Here is a 10,210-nt window from a genome sequence, read left to right as displayed (position 1 = left end):
TCGATTAAACCAGGTTTCGATCAATATTTTAGAGAATAATTCATGTGATGTCTAGGTTAGGTCTGGGATTTGCTCTCATCAGGCTCATTCTTTCGCATATTTCTCATACTTCATGGCTAGATCCTGGGCTGTTTCTGGATTGTATCACGTAGTAATGTGGTACCACGCTGAAACAGTCAATTAAACCTGGTTTCAATCAATATTTTAGAGGATGACGCATGTTAGGCCTCGGTTAGGTCTGGGATTTTCACTCATCAGACTCATACTTTCGCATTCTTCACATACTTGTTGAACGGATCCTGGGTTTTTTCTGGTTTGGATCACGTAGTAATGTGGGACCACACTGAAACAGTCGATTAAACCTGGTTTCAATCAATATTTTAGACGATATCGCAAGTTAGGTCTAGGTTAGCCCTGGGATTTTCACTCATCAGACTCATACTTTCGCATATTTCTCATACTTCATGGCTAGATCCTGGGCTATTTCTGGATTAGATCACGTAGTAATATGGTACCACACTGAAACAGTCGATTAAACCTGGTTTCAATCAATATTTTAGACGATAACGCAAGTTAGGTCTGGGATAGGTCTGGGATTTGACCCCATCAGTCTCATACTTTCGCACACTTCACATACTCGTTGAACAGATCCTGGGTTTTTTCTGGTTTGCATCATTTAGTAATGTGGGACCACACTGAAACAATCAATTAAACCTGGTCTTGATAAATATTTTAGAGGATAACGCATGTTAGGTCTGGGTTAGGTCTAGGATTTGCCCTCATCAGGCTCATACTTTCGCATATTTCTCATACTTCATGGCTAGATCCTGGGCTGTTTCTGGATTGTATCACGTAGTAATGTGGTACCACGCTGAAACAGTCAATTAAACCTGGTTTCAATCAATATTTTAGAGGATGACGCATGTTAGGCCTCGGTTAGGTCTGGGATTTTCACTCATCAGACTCATACTTTCGCATTCTTCACATACTTGTTGAACGGATCCTGGGTTTTTTCTGGTTTGGATCACGTAGTAATGTGGGACCACACTGAAACAGTTCATTAAACCTGGTTTCGCTCAATATTTTAGAGGATAACGCATGTTAGGTCTAGGTTAGGTCTGGGATTTGCTCTCATCAGGCTCATTCTTTCGCATATTTCTCATACTTGATGGCTAGATCCTGGGCTTTTTCTGGATTGCATCACGTAGTAATGAAGTACAACACAGAAACAGTCAATTAAACCTGGTTTCCATCAATATCTTAGAGGACAACGCAAGTTAGGTCTGGGATAGGTCGGGGATTTGCCCTCATCAGACTCATACTTTCGCACACTTCACATACTCGTTGATCAGATCCTGGGTTTTTTCTGGTTTGGATCACGTAGTAATGTGGAACTACACTGAAACAATCAATTAAACCTGGTCTTGATAAATATTTTAGAGGATAACGCATGTTAGGTCTGGGATAGGTCGGGGATTTGCCCTCATCAGACTCATACTTTCGCACACTTCACATACTCGTTGAACAGATCCTGGGTTATTTTCTGGTTTGGATCACATAGTAATGTGGTACCACACTGAAACAGTCGATTATACCAGGTTTCGACCAATATTTTTGAGGATAACGCATGTTAGGTCTAGGTCAGGCCTGGGATTTTCACTCATCAGGTTCATACTTTCGCATTCTTCGCATACTTGTTGTACGGATCCTGGGTTTTTTCTGGTTTGGATCACGTAGTAATGTGGGACCACACTGAAACAGTCAATTAAACCTGGTTTCGATCAATATTTTTGAGAATAATACATGTTAGGTCTAGGTTAGGTCTTGGATTTGCTCTCATCAGGCTCATTCTTTCGCATATTTCTCATACTTGATGGCTAGATGCTGGGCTTTTTCTGGATTGCATCACGTAGTAATGAAGTACAACACAGAAACAGTCAATTAAACCTGGTTTCCATCAATATCTTAGAGGACAACGCATGTTAGGTCTGGGATAGGTCTGGGATTTGCCCTCATCATGCTCATACTTTCGCGTTTTTCACATACATGTTGAACAGATCCTGGGTTTTTTCTGGTTTGGATCACGTAGTAGTGTGGTACCACACTGAAACAGTCCATTAAACCTGGTTTGGATCAATATTTTAGAGGATAACGCATGTTAGGTCTAGGTTAGGTCGGGGATTTTCACTCATCAGGCTCATACTTTCGCACAGTTCACATACTCGTTGAACAGATCCTGGGTTATTTTCTGGTTTGGATCACATAGTAATGTGGTACCACACTGAAACAGTCGATTAAACCTGGTTGCGATCAATATTTTAGAGGATAACGCAAGTTAAGTCTGGGATTGGTCTGGGATTTGACCTCATCAAACTCACACATTCGCACACTTCACATACTCGTTAAACAGATCCTGGGTATTTTCTGGTTTGGATCACGTAGTGATGTGGTTCCACACTGAAACAGTCGATTAAACCTGGTTGCGATCAATATTTTAGAGGATAACGCATGTTAGGTCTAGGTTAGCCCTGGGATTTTCACTCATCAGACTCATACTTTCGCATATTTCTCATACTTCATGGCTAGATCCTGGGTTTTTTCTGGTCTTTATCACGTAGTAGTGTGGTACCACACTGAAAGAGTCCATTAAACCTGGTTTGGATCAATATTTTAGAGGATAACGCATGTTAGGTCTAGGTTAGCCCTGGGATTTTCACTCACCAAACTCATACTTTCGCATATTTCTCATACCTCATGGCTAGATCCTGGGCTATTTCTGGATTAGATCACGTAGTAATATGGTACCACACTGAAACAGTCGATTAAACCTGGTTTCAATCAATATTTTAGAGGATAACGCAAGTTAGGTCTGGGATAGGTCTGGGATTTGACCCCATCAGACTCATACTTTCGCACACTTCACATACTCGTTGAACAGATCCTGGGTTATTTTCTGGTTTGGATAACATAGTAATGTGGTACCACACTGAAACAGTCGATTAAACCAGGTTTCGATCAATATTTTAGAGAATAATTCATGTGATGTCTAGGTTAGGTCTGGGATTTGCTCTCATCAGGCTCATTCTTTCGCATATTTCTCATACTTCATGGCTAGATCCTGGGCTGTTTCTGGATTGTATCACGTAGTAATGTGGTACCACGCTGAAACAGTCAATTAAACCTGGTTTCAATCAATATTTTAGAGGATGACGCATGTTAGGCCTCGGTTAGGTCTGGGATTTTCACTCATCAGACTCATACTTTCGCATTCTTCACATACTTGTTGAACTGATCCTGGGTTTTTTCTGGTTTGGATCACGTAGTAATGTGGTACCACACTGAAACAGTCGATTAAACCTGGTTTCAATCAATATTTTAGAGGATAACGCAAGTTAGGTCTGGGATAGGTCTGGGATTTGACCCCATCAGTCTCATACTTTCGCACACTTCACATACTCGTTGAACAGATCCTGGGTTTTTTCTGGTTTGCATCACTTAGTAATGTGGGACCACACTGAAACAATCAATTAAACCTGGTCTTGATAAATATTTTAGAGGATAACGCATGTTAGGTCTGGGTTAGGTCTAGGATTTGCCCTCATCAGGCTCATACTTTCGCATATTTCTCATACTTCATGGCTAGATCCTGGGCTGTTTCTGGATTGTATCACGTAGTAATGTGGTACCACGCTGAAACAGTCAATTAAACCTGGTTTCAATCAATATTTTAGAGGATGACGCATGTTAGGCCTCGGTTAGGTCTGGGATTTTCACTCATCAGACTCATACTTTCGCATTCTTCACATACTTGTTGAACGGATCCTGGGTTTTTTCTGGTTTGGATCACGTAGTAATGTGGGACCACACTGAAACAGTTCATTAAACCTGGTTTCGCTCAATATTTTAGAGGATAACGCATGTTAGGTCTAGGTTAGGTCTGGGATTTGCTCTCATCAGGCTCATTCTTTCGCATATTTCTCATACTTGATGGCTAGATCCTGGGCTTTTTCTGGATTGCATCACGTAGTAATGTAGTACCACACTGAAACTGTCAATGAAACCTGGTTTTCATCAATATTTTAGAGGACAACGCAAGTTAGGTCTAGGTAAGGCCTGAGATTTTCACTGATCAGACTCATACATTCGCATTCTTCACATACTTGTTGAACGGATCCTGGGTTTTTTCTGGTTTGGATCACGTAGTAATGTGGTACCACACTGAAACAGTCGATTAAACCTGGTTGCGATCAATATTTTAGAGGATAACGCAAGTTAAGTCTGGGATTGGTCTGGGATTTGACCTCATCAAACTCATACTTTCGCACAGTTCACATACTCGTTGAACAGATCCTGGGTTATTTTCTGGTTTGGATCACATAGTAATGTGGTACCACACTGAAACAGTCGATTAAACCTGGTTGCGATCAATATTTTAGAGGATAACGCAAGTTAAGTCTGGGATTGGTCTGGGATTTGACTTTATCAAACTCACACTTTCGCACACTTCACATACTCGTTAAACAGATCCTGGGTATTTTCTGGTTTGGATCACGTAGTGATGTGGTACCACACTGAAACAGTCGATTAAACCTGGTTGCGATCAATATTTTAGAGGATAACGCATGTTAGGTCTAGGTTAGCCCTGGGATTTTCACTCATCAGACTCATACTTTCGCATATTTCTCATACTTCATGGCTAGATCCTGGGTTTTTTCTGGTTTTTATCACGTAGTAGTGTGGTACCACACTGAAAGAGTCCATTAAACCTGGTTTGGATCAATATTTTAGAGGATAACGCATGTTAGGTCTAGGTTAGCCCTGGGATTTTCACTCATCAGACTCATACTTTCGCATATTTCTCATACTTCATGGCTAGATCCTGGGCTATTTCTGGATTAGATCACGTAGTAATATGGTACCACACTGAAACAGTCGATTAAACCTGGTTTCAATCAATATTTTAGAGGATAACGCAAGTTAGGTCTGGGATAGGTCTGGGATTTGACCCCATCAGACTCATACTTTCGCACACTTCACATACTCGTTGAACAGATCCTGGGTTATTTTCTGGTTTGGATAACATAGTAATGTGGTACCACACTGAAACAGTCGATTAAACCAGGTTTCGATCAATATTTTAGAGAATAATTCATGTGATGTCTAGGTTAGGTCTGGGATTTGCTCTCATCAGGCTCATTCTTTCGCATATTTCTCATACTTCATGGCTAGATCCTGGGCTGTTTCTGGATTGTATCACGTAGTAATGTGGTACCACGCTGAAACAGTCAATTAAACCTGGTTTCAATCAATATTTTAGAGGATGACGCATGTTAGGCCTCGGTTAGGTCTGGGATTTTCACTCATCAGACTCATACTTTCGCATTCTTCACATACTTGTTGAACGGATCCTGGGTTTTTTCTGGTTTGGATCACGTAGTAATGTGGTACCACGCTGAAACAGTCAATTAAACCTGGTTTCAATCAATATTTTAGAGGATGACGCATGTTAGGCCTCGGTTAGGTCTGGGATTTTCACTCATCAGACTCATACTTTCGCATTCTTCACATACTTGTTGAACGGATCCTGGGTTTTTTCTGGTTTGGATCACGTAGTAATGTGGGACCACACTGAAACAGTTCATTAAACCTGGTTTCGCTCAATATTTTAGAGGATAACGCATGTTAGGTCTAGATTAGGTCTGGGATTTGCTCTCATCAGGCTCATACTTTCGCATATTTCTCATACTTCATGGCTAGATCCTGGGCTGTTTCTGGATTGTATCACGTAGTAATGTGGTACCACGCTGAAACAGTCAATTAAACCTGGTTTCCATCAATATCTTAGAGGACAACGCAAGTTAGGTCTGGGATAGGTCGGGGATTTGCCCTCATCAGACTCATACTTTCGCACACTTCACATACTCGTTGATCAGATCCTGGGTTTTTTCTGGTTTGGATCACGTAGTAATGTGGAACTACACTGAAACAATCAATTAAACCTGGTCTTGATAAATATTTTAGAGGATAACGCATGTTAGGTCTGGGATAGGTCGGGGATTTGCCCTCATCAGACTCATACTTTTGCGTTTTTCACATACTTGTTGAACAGATCCTGGGTTTTTTCTGGTTTGGATCACGTAGTAGTGTGGTACCACACTGAAACAGTCCATTAAACCTGGTTTGGATCAATATTTTAGAGGATAACGCATGTTAGGTCTAGGTTAGGTCGGGGAATTTGACTCATCAGACTCATACTTTCGCATTCTTCACATACTTGTTGTACGGATCCCGGGTTTTTTCTGGTTTGGATCACGTAGTAATGTGGGACCACACTGAAGCAGTCAATTAAACCTGGTTTCCATCAATATCTTAGAGGACAACGCAAGTTAGGTCTGGGATAGGTCTGGGATTTGCCCTCATCAGGCTCATACTTTTGCGTTTTTCACATACATGTTGAACAGATCCTGGGTTTTTTCTGGTTTGGATCACGTAGTAGTATGGTACCACACTGAAACAGTCCATTAAACCTGGTTTGGATCAATATTTTAGAGGATAACGCATGTTAGGTCTAGGTTAGCCCTGGGATTTTCACTCATCAGACTCATACTTTCGCATTCTTCACATACTTGTTGAACTGATCCTGGGTTTTTTCTGGTTTGGATCACGTAGTAATGTGGGACCACACTGAAACAGTCAATTAAACCTGGTTTCGATCAACATTTTGGAGAATAATTCATGTTAGGTCTAGGTTATGTCTGGGATTTGCTCTCATCAGGCTCATTCTTTCGCATATTTCTCATACTTGATGGCTAGATCCTGGGCTTTTTCTGGATTGCATCACGTAGTAATGAAGTGCAACACTGAAACAGTCAATTAAACCTGGTTTCCATCAATATCTTAGCGGACAACGCAAGTTAGGTCTGGGATAGGTCTGGCATTTGCCCTCATCAGGCTCATACTTTCGCGTTTTTCACATACTTGTTGAACAGATCCTGGGTTTTTTCTGGTTTGTATCACGTAGTAGTGTGGTACCACACTGAAAGAGTCCATTAAACCTGGTTTGGATCAATATTTTAGAGGATAACGCATGTTAGGTCTAGGTTAGCCCTGGGATTTTCACTCATCAGACTCATACTTTCGCATTCTTCACATACTTGTTGAACTGATCCTGGGTTTTTTCTGGTTTGGATCACGTAGTAATGTGGTACCACACTGAAACAGTCGATTAAACCTAGTTTCAATCAATATTTTAGAGGATAACGCAAGTTAGGTCTGGGATAGGTCTGGGATTTGACCCCATCAGACTCATACTTTCGCACACTTCACATACTCGTTGAACAGATCCTGGGTTATTTTCTGGTTTGGATAACATAGTAATGTGGTACCACACTGAAAGAGTCGATTAAACCAGGTTTCGATCAATATTTTAGAGAATAATTCATGTGACGTCTAGGTTAGGTCTGGGATTTGCTTTCATCAGGCTCATTCTTTCGCATATTTCTCATACATGTTGAACAGATCCTGGGTTTTTTCTGGTTTGGATCACTTAGTAATGTGGAACCACACTGAAACACCCAATTAAACCTGGTCTTGATAAATATTTTAGAGGATAACGCATGTTAGGTCTGGGTTAGGTCTAGAATTTGCCCTCATCAGGCTCATACTTTCGCATATATCTCATACTTCATGGCTAGATCCTGGGCTGTTTCTGGATTGTATCACGTAGTAATGTGGTACCACGCTGAAACAGTCAATTAAACCTGGTTTCAATCAATATTTTAGAGGATAACGCATGTTAGGCCTCGGTTAGGTCTGGGATTTTCACTCATCAGACTCATACTTTCGCATTCTTCACATACTTGTTGAACTGATCCTGGGTTTTTTCTGGTTTGGATCACGTAGTAATGTGGGACCACACTGAAACAGTTCATTAAGCCTGGTTTCGCTCAATATTTTAGAGGATAACGCATGTTAGGTCTAGGTTAGGTCTGGGATTTGCTCTCATCAGGCTCATTCTTTCGCATATTTCTCATACTTGATGGCTAGATCCTGGGCTTTTTCTGGATTGCATCAAGTAGTAATGTAGTACCACACTGAAACAGTCAATGAAACCTGGTTCTCATCAATATTTTAGAGGACAACGCAAGTTAGGTCTAGGTAAGGCCTGAGATTTTCACTGATCAGACTCATACTTTCGCATTCTTCACATACTTGTTGAACGGATCCTGGGTTTTTTCTGGTTTGGATCACGTAGTATTGTGGTATCACACTGAAACAGTCGATTAAACCAGGTTTCGATCAATATTTTTGAGGATAACGCATGTTAAGTCTGGGATTGGTCTGGGATTTGACCTCATCAGACTCACACTTTCGCACAGTTCACATACTCGTTGAACAGATCCTGGGTATTTTCTGGTTTGGATCACGTAGTGATGTGGTACCACACTGAAACAGTCGATTAAACCTGGTTGCGATCAATATTTTAGAGGATAACGCAAGTTAAGTCTGGGATTGGTCTGGGATTTGACCTCATCAGACTCACACTTTCGCACAGTTCACATACTCGTTGAACAGATCCTGGGTATTTTCTGGTTTGGATCACGTAGTGATGTGGTACCACACTGAAACAGTCGATTAAACCTGGTTTCGATCAATATTTTAGAGAATAATTCATGTGATGTCTAGGTTATGTCTGGGATTTGCTCTCATCAGGCTCATTCTTTCGCATATTTCTCATACTTCATGGCTAGATCCTGGGCTGTTTCTGGATTGTATCACGTAGTAATGTGGTACCACGCTGAAACAGTCAATTAAACCTGGTTTCAATCAATATTTTAGAGGATGACGCATGTTAGGCCTCGGTTAGGTCTGGGATTTTCACTCATCAGACTCATACTTTCCCATTCTTCACATACTTGTTGAACTGATCCTGGGTTTTTTCTGGTTTGGATCACGTAGTAATGTGGTACCACACTGATACAGTCGATTAAACCTGGTTTCAATCAATATTTTAGAGGATAACGCAAGTTAGGTCTGGGATAGGTCTGGGATTTGACCCCATCAGTCTCATACTTTCGCACACTTCACATACTCGTTGAACAGATCCTGGGTTTTTTCTGGTTTGCATCACTTAGTAATGTGGGACCACACTGAAACAATCAATTAAACCTGGTCTTGATAAATATTTTAGAGGATAACGCATGTTAGGTCTGGGTTAGGTCTAGGATTTGCCCTCATCAGGCTCATACTTTCGCATATTTCTCATACTTCATGGCTAGATCCTGGGCTGTTTCTGGATTGTATCACGTAGTAATGTGGTACCACGCTGAAACAGTCAATTAAACCTGGTTTCAATCAATATTTTAGAGGATGACGCATGTTAGGCCTCGGTTAGGTCTGGGATTTTCACTCATCAGACTCATACTTTCGCATTCTTCACATACTTGTTGAACGGATCCTGGGTTTTTTCTGGTTTGGATCACGTAGTAATGAGGGACCACACTGAAACAGTCAATTAAACCTGGTTTCGATCAATATTTTTGAGAATAATACATGTTAGGTCTAGGTTAGGTCTGGGATTTGCTCTCATCAGGCTCATTCTTTCGCATATTTCTCATACTTGATGGCTAGATGCTGCGCTTTTTCTGGATTGCATCACGTAGTAATGAAGTACAACACAGAAACAGTCAATTAAACCTGGTTTCCATCAATATCTTAGAGGACAACGCAAGTTAGATCTGGGATAGGTCTGGGATTTGCCCTCATCAGGCTCCTACTTTCGCGTTTTTCACATACATGTTGAACAGATCCTGGGTTTTTTCTGGTTTGGATCACGTAGTAGTATGGTACCACACTGAAACAGTCCATTAAACCTGGTTTGGATCAATATTTTAGAGGATAACGCATGTTAGGTCTAGGTTAGGTCGGGGAATTTGCCTCATCAGACTCATACTTTCGCATTCTTCACATACTTGTTGTACGGATCCCGGGTTTTTTCTGGTTTGGATCACGTAGTAATGTGGGACCACACTGAAGCAGTCAATTAAACCTGGTTTCCATCAATATCTTAGAGGACAACGCAAGTTAGGTCTGGGATAGGTCTGGGATTTGCCCTCATCAGGCTCATACTTTTGCGTTTTTCACATACATGTTGAACAGATCCTGGGTTTTTTCTGGTTTGGATCACGTAGTAGTATGGTACCACACTGAA

This window comes from Colletes latitarsis, unplaced genomic scaffold (genome assembly GCF_051014445.1).
Source record: "Colletes latitarsis isolate SP2378_abdomen unplaced genomic scaffold, iyColLati1 scaffold0006, whole genome shotgun sequence".
NCBI classification, from domain to species: Eukaryota; Metazoa; Arthropoda; class Insecta; order Hymenoptera; family Colletidae; genus Colletes; species Colletes latitarsis.
This window is presented reverse-complemented; position numbering follows the sequence as displayed.